The 14,195-nt window shown below is 47.4% G+C and overlaps 1 protein-coding gene across 3 annotated transcripts in view; it reads left to right on the plus strand.

The window, feature by feature from the left end:
* The first annotated feature begins 4,653 nt into the window (after window positions 1-4,653).
* Window positions 4,654-14,195, plus strand: part of ARHGDIG (Rho GDP dissociation inhibitor gamma) — a 129,107-nt gene continuing 119,565 nt past the window's right edge. Inside the window, exon 1 of one of the 3 annotated variants that reach the window (XM_030211771.1) lies at window positions 4,654-5,046. The gene's annotated coding sequence lies outside the window, so the exon portion shown is untranslated. The remainder of the gene's footprint in view (window positions 5,047-14,195) is intronic. The other 2 variants (XM_030211769.1, XM_030211768.1) reach the window with 2 other exon arrangements.

The raw sequence follows: 14,195 nt of genomic DNA on the forward strand, positions 1-14,195 counted from the left end.
TATTTTCGAACAGGAAACCCCTACGTATTTCCTGTTCAAAAATGGCTGAGCTGGACGGGTTTTTTTGGATGTTATGAGCAGAATGTCCCAATTCTGACTTGGATGTCCTTTTCAAAAATGCCCTTCCATGTGAATAAGAAACAGGTGGATTTTGCATATTTTTCAAGAAACTCATTTATCCTGTTGTGAATAAGGGAAGTTCAAGGGTTCATGGCATGCATAGGGGAAATAGCTTTCTCCCCAGCCTTAAGTGGTAAAAATAATGTTGTATCCATATTGAGAGGGAAAAAAATGGGCTTCCAGATTGTTTTCCAACAAACTGATAGAGAAGGGAGATGGGTGCAGATTATTATCAAGAAAGTAGGTAGTAGACAGATATTATTAAATGCATATGGCCCCCCACAGTGGATTGTCTGGAATTTGATTTCTTAGTACTATGTTGGGCGACACGCCATTACTTGTACATGATGACTTCCACTGAAGGTCGATTTGGATATTCAAAGTAAATGTAAATTTCATCCTAGTAAATCATTAAAATATTGAAATCTATTATTTAGGATGAACACTTGGTGGATCCATGGAAATTATTGCATCCTATTATCCCCCCCTACACACACACACACACACACACACACACACATATATATTACATATTCCCAGAGCTTTTTATGAGGGGGTACTTGGGGGTACTGAATACCGGTACCTTTTCCATTGTCTGCTAAAGTTGACCCATGGTCCCCAAGTTTTAATAAATAAGCTCAGGCTCTACACACCAATTCTGCCTTGTCATAGATTCTGTGACTGGTTTCAAGGGATGTATCCCATCCAGCCACATAGCTTTGTTCACCTTCAGATTCTCAAGTCGTTTATAAATGCTTTCTTCTGTAAATGGCGCAATATCCACTACATTCCCAGATATTCTCTTGGCAGCCGACCGCAGTCCTCCAGGATTTTCTTCCATGAACACTAAACAGAAGTAATTGTTTACCACTTGCTTTATCCTCATCACTCTCCACATAGCCATTCTCATTATCTTTCAGTCTTGCAATTCCATTTCTATCTTTTCTCCTTTCTCCAGTATATCTGAAAAAGGTCTTCTCACCTTTCTTTACATGTTTTTTTTTTATACCCCGCACTTTCCCACTTATGGCAGGCTCAGTGTGGCTTAGGTACTTATATGTACCTGGGGCAATGGAGGGTTAAGTGACTTGCCCAGAGTCACAAGGAGCTGCCTGTGCCTGAAGTGGGAATTGAACTCATTTCCTCAGGACCACAGTCCACCACCCTAATCACTAGGCCACTCCTATCTTTAGCCATTTTTTCTTCTGCTTGTGCTTTTGTTAGCCATTTCTCTCTTTACTTCTTTTAGTTTAATCTGATTATTTATTTATTTAGATCATTTATACCCTGCTTTTTGCCATGGAATGCAGCCCCAAAGCGGCTTACAATGAACTAAAGAAAAGACTTACAATGACAGTTAAAGGGAAGGGAGAATAGGTGCAAAATGAAGCAGATAAGCAGCAGGTAGGGAAAAGAACAGAAAGAGAGAAGAAATAGGGAAAATAGGACAAAATCAGATCTTGACTCGCCGAATCACAGAAGATATCGATGAAGACATTCCCAACAGGGCCAGGGACCACTCTCCAGCAGGCAAAACAGGCGGAGGCAGGGCAGTGCAGAAGACAGTATTTAGACAAGACCGTCTGAGAAGCTTGTCAGGAGGAAAGAGCTCGTCAGCTGTTAGACCGTACCGTTGTAAAGGAGGCCATAATGAAGAGGGCTCAAACCAGTCCGGGAAGCAGAGGCGAGCAGAAGTCAGGCGGCCCCCGACAGCTGGGGCGTCACAGTATCGGGCATCCACAGGAGAAGGGATGAGGAAGGGCGGGGACACTGTTTAGTTCCCTGGATGTTCACTGTATCCCCTGCTTCTGATCACTTCCTCGCTCGGTTTCACAGTTTCTCTCCGTTGCAGTTAAAGTGCTGCAGCTATGTCTGCTGGGATATGCCTATGTGCCGTTAATCGGCGGTTGGGCTGCAGGGACGCCGACAAGAAGCAGGGCAGCCAACAGCTCTGGGAGCACTCAGGCCGTCTCGTACACCCCTGTCCGTGCTCCACATCCGCCGACAGGCTCACGACTCCGGGCCGCCGACCTTCCCGCGATGGTACCATCGCGCCAAGCGCGGCAGATGAACCCTGCACAGAGCCCCACAGAAGAGTCCTCCCACGGCGCAGCAGGCCTCCCAAAATTGGCCTTCCCCAGCATCGCCATCGGTGATAAAAGCGAACAGGAACCGACCCAAGAATAAGCAGGGTGCCGCGGCGACCCACACAGGGCACTGGCAGAAAAGATCTGGCCAGATCTCAGCCAGGTAACAGCCGGCTGCGATGATGGCATCAGAAGCCAACGGCTTCTGCGTCTGCTATACGGCAGCCATCTTAATTCTTAATCTTTTCTCTCGTAGCATTTTTCTGTATTTCTTGTATGAAGCCTCTTTTGCTCTTATTTTTTCAGCTACGTGTTTGGAGAACCATACAAGCTTCCTGTTTCTCTTGTTTTTGTTTACTTTTCTTGCGTAAAGAACAATTGCCATATTAATAGCAGCTTTTAGCTTGGACCACTGATTTTCCATTTCACCTACGCCTTGCCATGCCAACAGCTCCCTCTTCAGGTATTCTCCCATTTTACCAAAATCAGTGCATCTGAAATCCTGTACTTTGAGTTTTGTGTGTCCGCACTCAGCCTTTGCCCTTATATCAAACCATATCATGTGATGATCACTGTTACATAGGTGGGCACTCGCCCTGATATTGGAAACACTTCCTCCATTTGTGAACACTAGGTCCAGCATCGACCCTTCCCTCGTGGGTTCTGTCACCATTTGTCTAAGCAAGGCACTTTTTACAGGGGTCCACAATTTCCCTACTTTTTTCTGATTCTGCCGACGGATGTTCCAATCCACATCAGGCAAATTGAAATATCCCAACAGTAGTACTTCCCCTTTCATACCAATCTTTTGAATATCTTTTATCAAATCCTTGTCTAGCTTCTCCATTTGTGCCAGAGATCTGTAGATAACCCCCGTGTGGCTACAGGTTCCATCTTCTCTTTCCAGGACGATCCATAAAGCTTCTTCCTTTCCCCAGGTTCCCTGCATTTCAGCTGCTCTGATATGTCGACACTCCTCCACCTGTTCGGCCCTCCCGATCCTTCCTAAAAAGATTATAGCCTGGTATGGTCACATCCCATTCACAAATAAGAAATCTGCATGAAAGAACATATTTATTTTTGATTATTTTGATTTATGAAAACCACTTGTCCCTAAAAGATCCTCAAAACAGAATAATCCATTTGTACAAAAAAGATGAGGTGAAGATTTTATTTATTAGGATTTATTTACCACCTTTTTGAAAGAATTCACTCAAGGCAGTGTACAGTAAGAATAAATTAAAGCAATAAACAAGTACAGCAGTAAAATATTCAGATAGCAATACAAAGTACAATGTCAACACAATATGTAATAGAACAGTTTAATAGACAGCTTAGGGTATAAGCAAAGATGTGATTCCATGTGCCTCAGTGAAGGAGAGTTTAATTTTACTTCCAATCTTTATAACACCAGGATCCCCAAGGCAGATTACAACAGTTAAACTGAACCTAGCAGTAAACAGGATATCCACACTGAAATTTGGTCATGTATTACTGTATCATAGGAGCCGACTCTGTGGGTGCTGTGGGTGCTTGAACACCCCCAATATTGAGAAAATTTCTTGTATGTGTCCAGGGAGGGGTTATTTCCATTGGTCTTAGCACCCCCAATAATTTTGAAAAGTTGGCTCCTATGTACTGTATTATATAGAACAGTGTAGAAAAATGAGCACAACATACAGCCTTTATTAGTGCTGTTTCCACCAGCCAGCTACAATAATTTTTGAAGCTGTTTTAGTGATATTCGGTTTTTATTTCATGATATTTATATCTACATATGGGAACAGCTGTCAACTAAGTAAAAATAAAAATCTTTTGTCCTCCACCTTTTAAGGCACTGCCACTGCCTATCTAACTGGCACAGCTTGTAAGTTTTTACAGATGGACCACACATAGGCAGTCTATTATTTATTTATAATAATCTTTTACTATTGCTTTTAATAGCGTTTGCTAGTTTGGGGTGAACCAGTGACTCCGCCTACTGGTTTCTAGATTATAGCCTAGAACTGTCTCCGAGTCTTGTTCTCATCTCAGTCTGTGCGGATATTGGAAGATTTCAGAGCCACGGACCTAGCAGAAATGCGTAGGGTGGCTGCGGAGAGTCTCTGCATCGCAGCACTGTACTTCCTACGGTAATGCTGACACCAGAAGGAAGGAGCACAGAGCCATGGGGGGAGGGGGGTTGACGCCAGAGTTGGTGATGATGCTCGGATCACATAAGGGGAGGCAGGTGGGGTAATGCAAAACCACTATAGCACTTCTGTGGCCATTAATGAAAATTGGGGGCAGATGGTTGAATTCGGGGACAATCTCCCCAAATCAGGGACATCTGGTAACTGTATGGAAAAGGAATAGGATTGTTGGGTGGTAGTTACTGGGTAGGCCATAAACAGCAGATCCCTTTCAGTGCAGGCCGCCGCCCTCGATACACGTTTTTATGAGAAAGAACAGGGAGTAATAGGGAGAGTCCAGCACATTCAGGCAACTCAGCTTTGCTCTCTCTCTGCCAGTGCTGCTGGAGGCTGCACTTCTCACATCCAGCCTCTTATGGTATAAGTCAGGCTGAGGCATTTTTGAACCAACCAATGAGAAGTGGGCCAACTTTGTCCGCAGACAGCAGAAACCTGAGTTTGAGGAAGTGAAGTTCCTGGCTGCTGTACTGTGAAAGGAGAACTTCAAGCAGTTTACTCCTACGGTGTTGGGTGGGGGTTGCTTTGAGTTGAAAGCAGTTTCTGTTTTAGTGAACGAGTTCCATTTCTGTCTTGCGCACAGCAGCCAGACTTTGCACCTTGTCTGAGGAAGTGCCAAAAACGTTGCAGGCTTCCCGGGCCGGAGAAAGGTAGGACCAAGCCCTTTCCTTTGTTGTCCCTTGCAGCTACTTACTTTCCTCCTCCCCACTTCGTTCCTGCTGCTGAGCTGTAGGGAGCAGTGAGAAAAGCAAAGCGAAAAACAAAATGAAGAAAAAAACAAAACAAAAAACAAACAGTAGTTTCGGTCGGCTGAGAAGTTGATTGAATTTTGCTTGTGTGACATGTAATGAACGAGGCATGTAACAATATAAATCGCTTCCTGCTGCATGAGTGAGCCATTCTGGTGCAACATGTAAAAACCAAGGGCCCGATATATATTCAGTGGCACATATCTAGGTAGGAGTGACCTGAATAAGTGCTCCAGGACCCATCCATAATTTTCTGTAGCATTATCCAGATAATGCTCCTGAAAATTATCACTGGCAGTATCTGAATAAGGGCTAAAGGCAAATGCTGGAGTCACCCAGTTAGTGGCAATATTCAGTCTGCTAGCACTATCTAGGAAGTTATCCAGGTACCAGATAAGTACCAGTGGCTGTTGTATATATAAATGGCCAGCACTGTATCTGGGTACCGGGTACCGTCTGATTCTGAATATCCAGGTATAAAACACCTTCAGTGGCTGGACTTTTTAAAATCCTGACTGCTGTGAGCTGAATATTACCCCCTAAGCCTGTAATTGTGCACATGAGCTCCAGCATCATTACCTTATGCAAGCTGGCCAGAATTTAAGGCATGTAACTGCAGTAGAACCGCAGTCATGTCCTGGAATGGACAGAGAAAAGTCTGCAAATTGCACCATTCCTAAGCAGCCAGCACTTCCCCTCATTTGCTTCCTCCTCAGTCTCTCTTCTCAAGTCAGTGATGAGATGTGGTTGCAGGGAACCAGAGAGGATCTGAAATGTGCCTGGGACTCTTGTGGGCCCTGGAACTAGATTGAGATCACTGTAGGATTTCATATAGGCCACAAAACGCTGCCAGGATTATCACAGTTTTATAATTGCACATACAGGAAGCACAGAACTTACATCCTTTCATGGTATATAATGCTTCAGTTTAAAGCTTCAGTTTCACAAGGGTTTTTAAGAAAGAGATGCACAGGGGAAAATAACTAGAAAAGCCAGGGAAGGATAGCAAACAAAGCTAAGACAAAAGAAGAGTGAAAAAAATAGCTTAATGATTGATAATTATATCCCTATATCTGAATATCACTGTGAGCTAATTCTAAGACTTGTTGTTTTACCGCTAACTCATGCTTTTTAGTAGAGGTCCTGTTTTATGCAATGAGACTTAGGGATGGATTCTATAAATGTTAAAAATTAGGTGCTGGAAAAAAAATCAGTGCTAAGCGCTATTCTGTAAAAGGCACGCACCCTTTATGGAATAATGCTTAAGCGTGGATCTTGTGCCTAACCTAATATAGATGCTGGCATCCAAGTTAGGTGCACTGACCCAGTATTCTATAACTACATGCACAAATTTTTGAAACACCCCTGACATGGCCATGCCCTCTTTGGAGTTAGGTGCTCCTCCTATGGCCACGTCCCCTTTGGAGTTAGTTGCACTGTCTTATAGCGTGCAGCAAATATTGTGCCAATTAACATCAATAATAAGCACCCAATGATTGATGTCATTGAGCTTGTTAAGCAATTAATTTGTGCACGTTCCATACTTAGAATCTGGCCCTTAGTTATCTGGGGTTAACAGTAAAATAGCACATCTTAATGGGAGCCCACATTGATAACTTCCCCCCTTAAGAAAAGAAAAAATAAATGTCTCTAGAAATTGAAATCACTACTATATGTAATAAAAGTGATCCAAGTATACGTCTAGTAGCGCTATAGAAATGATAAGTAGTAGTATAGGGCAATCAAGCCATTGTGACATCACTGATGAGGTTGGCTCTTAGGCATTGGTGGAATGAGGCATTATGACATAACAATGTCAGCTCTGGTTACAAAAGGCTGAAATTCTTCACACAAAGGGAGGAAGTTATCAACATGAGCTACACTAAAGACGTTATTTTACCAGTTACTTGTGCTAGTTTAGCAATGAGACCAAATTACAAATAACTAGGGTTAACATCAAAGTAAAATGCCTTAACAGTAGCTCATGTTGATAATCCCCCCCCCCCCCCTATGTGGGTAAAGTTGGTCTTCACCTACTTAAATCTTCCCCTTTAAAAACATCCCCCCTTTGTCCTGGTCACGTTTGCACATATTTACCTCCTTTCCACTGGCAGAAGGAAGAGTCTGAGTAGTACTGTGTGGCTATGCTGCATTTGCCACCTTGGTTGTCTGTCTGCGTGCAGAGGTTTCAATACACAGGACGCCATACTATGGCAGACCTACAGGTCCTGCACATTCAGACTTGCATTTGATCTGCCTAGATGGCACATTTCCAGGGTGGTTTCTCAAATTAAAATGGACTGGAATTTGGAAGAGGCAGACATGCTTATCTGGTTATGTCTGATCTATTTTATTTAAAATTTTTCGGAAAGATAGCATCCATGGTCAGTTTAGAAACATCAAATACAGTGACCATCAGTAAAATACATCTTAAACAAAAATTCCACCAGCCATTTTATGCATCTCCCATCCCCCAACTTTCTTGTTGTAAACCTCGCCTACCCCCACCATCACACCACTCTTGGCAAGATCTAACAAATTATTTCTTATGTTTAAGTTTTAAGGATTGTGTATTTTTCTGATATTGTTTTTATTGATTGTAAACATCTTGAATGGCTTTTCCAAGAAGAGGGCATAAAAATATTTATAAATGTATTAAAAAAAAACATGGCACAGAGGGTAGGGAAGGAGAAAGAACTGTACAGGGTTGGAAGGACAAGGCAGGGAGAGTGCAGTGTCAGGGCAGATATTCATATAAAAATCTAATCTAATATTGATGTTTCTATACCTCCCTTTCTCAACAAGTTGGACCTAAAGCAGTTTATAGTAAGTTAAAGACATAAAAAGAACTATTTAGACATTAGTGAAAAAAAAACTTTTGAAATAAAAGTTCTTAGATGTTTAAATACTTAAAAGGTATTAATATAGAAACAAATCTTTTCTAGAGAAGGGGAAATGATAAAACTAGAGGGCATGAATTGAGGTTGCAAGGTGGTAGACTTAGGAGTAATGTTAGGAAATTCTTTTTCACAGAGAATGTGGTCGATGCCTGGAATGCCCTCCTGAGGGAGGTGGTAGAGACAGAAACGGTGACGGAATTCTAAAAGGCGTGGGATGAACAGAGATCTCTCTAATTAGAAAATTAGATGGTATTAAAAGAAAAAGAAACCCAAAACTTAAATGGCTGCATGTGTGTTGATGTACGTTGCGCTTAGCAGGGGCGTAGCTACATGGGGGCATGGGCCCCCGTAGATTTGGCACTGGCTCCCCTGGCGCCAACCTCTTCGACCCCCTCCCGCTGCCAACCCTCTCCCGCCCGCAGGACGTCAGACTCACAGAAACAAGCCTTGCAGATCAGCAACGCGGCTGCGCCAGAGAAGAGGACTTTGGCTGGCGGGGGTTGGGGACCCCTGCCAGCAAAGGTACCCGACGGTGGTGGGAAGGGGGGGTCAAAGGTGGTAGTGGCGGGGTAAAAAATGGCAGGGGGGGTGCTAAAATGTGCCCCCTCACCCCGGGCTATGGACCCCCCTCCCACCGAAGTCTAGCTACGCCCCTGGCACTTAGATGGTGACTCCAACTGTGAAGAACGAAGGCCGGTGCCAGGCAGACTTGTACGGTCTGTGTCTTATATATGGCAATCCATTCTAGGGTGGGTTGGAAAGTGCTTCAATGGCAACTTCAGTAGCTGGAACGTAAGGACAGTACCGGGTCTATGTCCCAGAAATGCCAAAGAAAGACCACTATCAAGTATTTTTATATCGCTTTCATTGTTAGTTTAATCATCTTATCTCTATATAATAATTGGTCAATCTGCCTCCCTAGATGGCTGGCTGGCTGGGTTCGTAACAGCATGCGAATGAGCTGACGCCAGCTCGCCTCCAGCATTCCTGTCCCTCTCAGTGTCCGGCCCTCGTGGAAAGACGAAATGATGTCAGAGGAGGGTGGGACACTGAGAGGGAAGGAAAGGTAAAATTATGTATCATACCTGATAATTTTCTTTCCATTAATCATAGCTGATCAATCCATAGACTGGTGGGTTGTGTCCATCTACCAGCAGGTGGAGATAGAGAGCAATCTTTTTGCCTCCCTATATGTGGTCATGTGCTGCCGGAAACTCCTCAGTATGTCGATATCAAAGCTCCATCCGCAGGACTCAGAGAATTACACCCACAAAGGGACACTCTGCCCAGCTCACCACCGCCGAAACGGGGGAGGGGAATTAACCCAGCTCATCCCCACACAAGTGGGGGAGGGGAATCCGTCCAGCTCATCCCCGCGGAGCGGGGGAGGGACACCACACCCGTTGATGCGGGGGATCTGGCTTATCCTGCAACCGCGGGAGGAGCTGACTGACCCTAACACCGCCGAAGCGGGAGGGGTACAAAGCTGCCCTAAAGCCGCAAGAAGCGGGAGGGAGCGCCGGCATAATTTTGGTGTCAATCCAGCCCCGTAAAACGGAGGGGAGAGGAATGCAGCAGCTCACTGTAACACAAAATCGTCTCAACTCCTGAAGAATCCAATTGAAAAAACTTGAACACGAAGTCCTCCTGAACAGGAACTGAAGACTAAACTTGAACCTGAAATGCAACCAGAATATAAACAGTACAGATATCTGGGAGGGGCTATGGATTGATCAGCTATGATTAATGGAAAGAAAATTATCAGGTATGATACATAATTTTACCTTCCATATCATCATGCTGATCAATCCATAGACTGGTGGGATGTACCGAAGCAGTACTCACCCAGGGCGGGACATAGAAATCCCTGACCGCAACACTGAAGCTCCAAACCGGGCCTCCGCCCGAACAGCCACAGTCAAGCGGTAATGCCTGGAGAAGGTATGAGCCGATGCCCAAGTTGCCGCCTTGCAAATCTCTTCCAAGGAGACGGACCCGGCCTCTGCAATCAAGGCCGCCTGCGCTCTAGTGGAGTGAGCCTTCAGCTGGATAGGCGGCATCTTCCCAGCGGCCACATAAGCCACTGCAATGGTTTCCTTGACCCATCGTGCTACTGTAGGCAGCCTGCAGACCTTTATGAGGACCTGCGAACAGCACAAACAGATGATCCGACTTCCGGAAATCATTGGTCACTTCCAAGTATCTGATGATGACTCGTCTCACATCTAGATATTTGAGAGCAGAGTACTCCTCTGGGTAGTCCTCCCTACGAAAGGAGGGTAGGCAGAGCTGCTGATTCACATGGAAGCGAGAAACAATCTTGGGCAGGAAGGAAGGCACCGTGCGAATAGACACTCCTGCCTCAGTGAACTGCATGAAGGGTTCCCGACATGATAGCGCCTGGAGCTCGGAAACTCGTCTGGCTGAAGTGATAGCCACCAAAAAGACTGCTTTCAACGTCAGGTCTTTCAGAGATGCCCTCGACAAGGGTTCAAAAGGCAGCTTCTGCAAGGCTCTTAGCACCAAATTGAGATTCCACGCAGGCACCACCGAGTGCAGAGGAGGGCGTAGGTGATTAACTCCCTTGAGAAAGCGCACCACATCTGGCTGTGAGGCCAGGGAAGCACCCTTCAGGCGACCCCTGAAGCAAGCCAGAGCTGCTACCTGGACTTTAAGGGAACTGAGCGACAGGCCTTTCTCCAGACCTTCTTGCAGGAACGCCAGCACTGAAGAAATTGGAGCAGTGAAGGGAGAAAGTGAGCCTGCCTCACACCACGATGCAAAGGTATGCCAAACCCTGGCGTAAGCAGTAGAAGTAGAGCGCTTCCTCGCTCTCAGCATAGTGGCGATGACCTTGTCTGAGAAGCCCTTTTTCCTCAGACGCTGCCGCTCAATAGCCAGGCCATAAGACCAAAGGGGGAGGGATCCTCCATCACCATGGGACCCTGATGCAACAGGCCCGGCCCCGCTGGCAGCCGCAGAGGGCCGTCCACTGAGAGCCTGATCAAGTCCGCATACCACTTTGCCTCTGCAGGAGACCAGAGCCCCTGCGCTGTCCTTCCCAAGCAGTGGGCTCCCCAGCCCGTCAAAGAGGCGTCCGTCGTGACGACAACCCACTCCGGGGTCAAAAGAGGCATCCCTGCGGACAACTTGTCTGTCCTCAGCCACCAGCTCAGCGCCTTGCACACCGCTGGGTCCAAGGGAAGGCGCACAGCGTAATCTTCCGACACTGGAGTCCAGCGCTGCAGTAGAGAGAGTTGTAGTGGTCTCATATGAGCCCTGGCCCAGGGCACTACTTCCATCGTGGCCGTCATAGAGCCCAACAGCTGCACATAGTCCCAAGCCCGAAGAGGAGAGGCTACTAGGAACTGGTCCACCTGAGCCTGAAGCTTGACAATCCGATTGTCCGGCAGGAACACTCTGCCCACTTGGGTGTCGAAACGAACTCCCAGATATTCCAGGGACTGAGTCGGGCGCAGCTGGCTTTTCTCCCAGTTGATGATCCACCCCAGGGAGCTCGAAAGAGCAATCACCCGGTCTACAGCTCTGCCGCACTCTGCATAAGAGGGGGCTCGGATCAATCAGTCGTCCAGATAAGGATGGACTTGTACTCCTTCCTTTCGTAGGAAGGCCGCGATGACCACCATTACTTTGGAGAAGGTCCGCGGAGTAGTAGCCAACCCGAACGGGAGGGCTCTGAACTGGAAGTGTCGGCCCAGGACTGCAAAACGCAGAAAGCGTTGATGAGGAGGCCAGATGGGAATATGCAAGTAAGCTTCCTTGATGTCCAAGGATGCCGGGAACTCCCCTGCCTTCACTGCCGCTATAACAGAGCGGAGAGTCTCCATTCGGAAGTGCCGAACTTTCAAGGCCTGATTGACCCCTTTGAGGTCGAGGATAGGCCGTACAGAACCTCCTTTCTTTGGTACCACAAAGTAAATGGAGTAACGTCCCTTGCCAAGCTGATCTTCTGGCACCGGAACGACCGCACCCAAGCGGATCAGATTGTCCAAAGTCTGCTGCACTGCCACAGCTTTGACCGGAGACTTGCAGGGAGAGTGCACAAACCCGTCTCTTAAGGGTCGGCAGAACTCTAGCTTGTAGCCGTCTCTGATGACTTCCAGCACCCAAGCGTCTGAAGTTACCCTGGTCCACTCGCCCAGAAACGAGGACAGGCGTCCTCCAATCTGCACTGGGCCATGGACCAGGGCCCCGTCATTGGGTAAGAGACCCTGGGGGAGGACCGGAGGACGCACCTCCGGGACGGCGGTCTCTGCGAAAGGAATGCTGCTTGGGGGAGAAGTTCCTCTTGAAGGAAGAGGGAGCAGAGGAGCCCGACTTGCCCGGGCGATACCGACGGGCTTCCTGAAACCGTCCTTTGGAGGAACCGGGGCGAGCACCACTGGCCCGAGCCCTGACCTCTGGTAACCTCTTGCCCTCAGACGTGCCGAGATCGGTCACAGTTTTGTCCAGCTCGACCCCAAAGAGCAGCTTGCCTTTAAAAGGCAACTTAGCCAGGCGAGACAGAGGCGTGGTCAGCAGACCAATGCTTCAGCCAAAGCCAATGCCGTGCAGAGACTGTCTGAGCCATACCTTTAGCCGAGGCTCTCAAGACATCATACAGCAAGTCTGCCAAATAAGCCAAGCCCGATTCCAGGGCCCACCAATCAGCCCTCAAGGAAGGATCCGAGGGGGAAGCCCGCTGCACAATCGTCAGGCACGCCCTGGCCACATAGGAGCCGCAAACTGAGGCCTGCAAACTTAAAGCAGCCGCCTCGAAGGACGACCTTAAGGCCGCCTCCAATCTTCTGTCTTGGGCGTCCTTTAGGGCCGTGCCACCTTCCACCGGCAATACCGTTTTCTTAGTCACCGCAGTGATTAAAGAATCCACGGTAGGCCAAAGAAAGGCCTCACGCTCACTTTCAGGCAGAGGATAGAGGCGGGACATAGCCCTAGCCACTTTGAGGCTCGCTTCTGGGACATCCCATTGAGCCGAAATCAAGGTGCGCATGGCCTCATGCACGTGGAAGGTTCTAGGCAGGCGCTTCATCCCCAGCATAATGGCGGAGCCAACAGAGGCTGAGGGAGAGACGTCCTCCGGAGAGGAAATCTTCAAAATGCTCATGGCCTGCACTAACAGGTTGGGCAAATCCTCTGAGCGAAAGGTCCGCGCTACAGAGGGGTCATCCGCTCCATCCGAGCGGGAATCATAGTAACATAGTAGATGACGGCAGAAAAAGACCTACACAGTCCATCCAGTCTGCCCAAGATAAACTCATATGTGTATACCTTACCTTGATTTGTACCTGTCTTTTTCAGGGCACAGACCGTATAAGTCTGCCCAGCAGTATTCCCCGCCTCCCAACCACCAGTCCCGTCTCCCATCACCGGCTCTAGCACAGACCGTATAAGTCTGCCCTCCACTATCCACACCTCCCAACCACCAACCCCTCTTCCCTCCACCTGCTCTGCCACCCAATTTTAGCTAAGGTTCTGAGGATCCATTCCTTCTGCACAGGATTCCTTTATGCATATCCCACGCATGTTTGAATTCCGTTACCGTTTTCATCTCCACCACCTCCCGCGGGAGGGCATTCCAAGCATCCACCACCCTCTCCATGAAAAAATACTTCCTGACATCTTTCCTGAGTCTCTCCCCCTTCAATCTCATTTCATGTCCTCTCGTTTTACCGCCTTCCCATCTCCGGAAAAGATTCGTTTGCGGATTAATACCTTTCAAATATTTGAACGTCTGTATAATATCACCCCTGTTCCTCCTTTCCTCCAGGGTATACATGTTCAGGTCAGCAAGTCTCTCTTTATACGTCTTGGAACGCAAATCCCATACCATTCTCGTAGCTTTTCTTTGCACCGCTTCCATTTTTTTAACATCCTTCGCAAGGTACGGCCTCCAAAACTGAACACAATACTCCAGGTGGGGCCTCACCAACGTCTTATACAGGGGCATTAAAACCTCCTTTTTTCTGCTGGTCACACCTCTCTCTATACAGCCTACCAATCTTCTAGCTACGGCCACCGCCTTGTCACACTGTTTCGTCGCCCTCAGATCCTCGGATACTATCACCCCAAGATCCCTCTCCCCGTCCGTGCCTATCAGACTCTCCCCGCCTAACACATACGTCTCCCTTG

Source organism: Microcaecilia unicolor, chromosome 8 (genome assembly GCF_901765095.1).
Source record: "Microcaecilia unicolor chromosome 8, aMicUni1.1, whole genome shotgun sequence".
Taxonomy (NCBI): domain Eukaryota; kingdom Metazoa; phylum Chordata; class Amphibia; order Gymnophiona; family Siphonopidae; genus Microcaecilia; species Microcaecilia unicolor.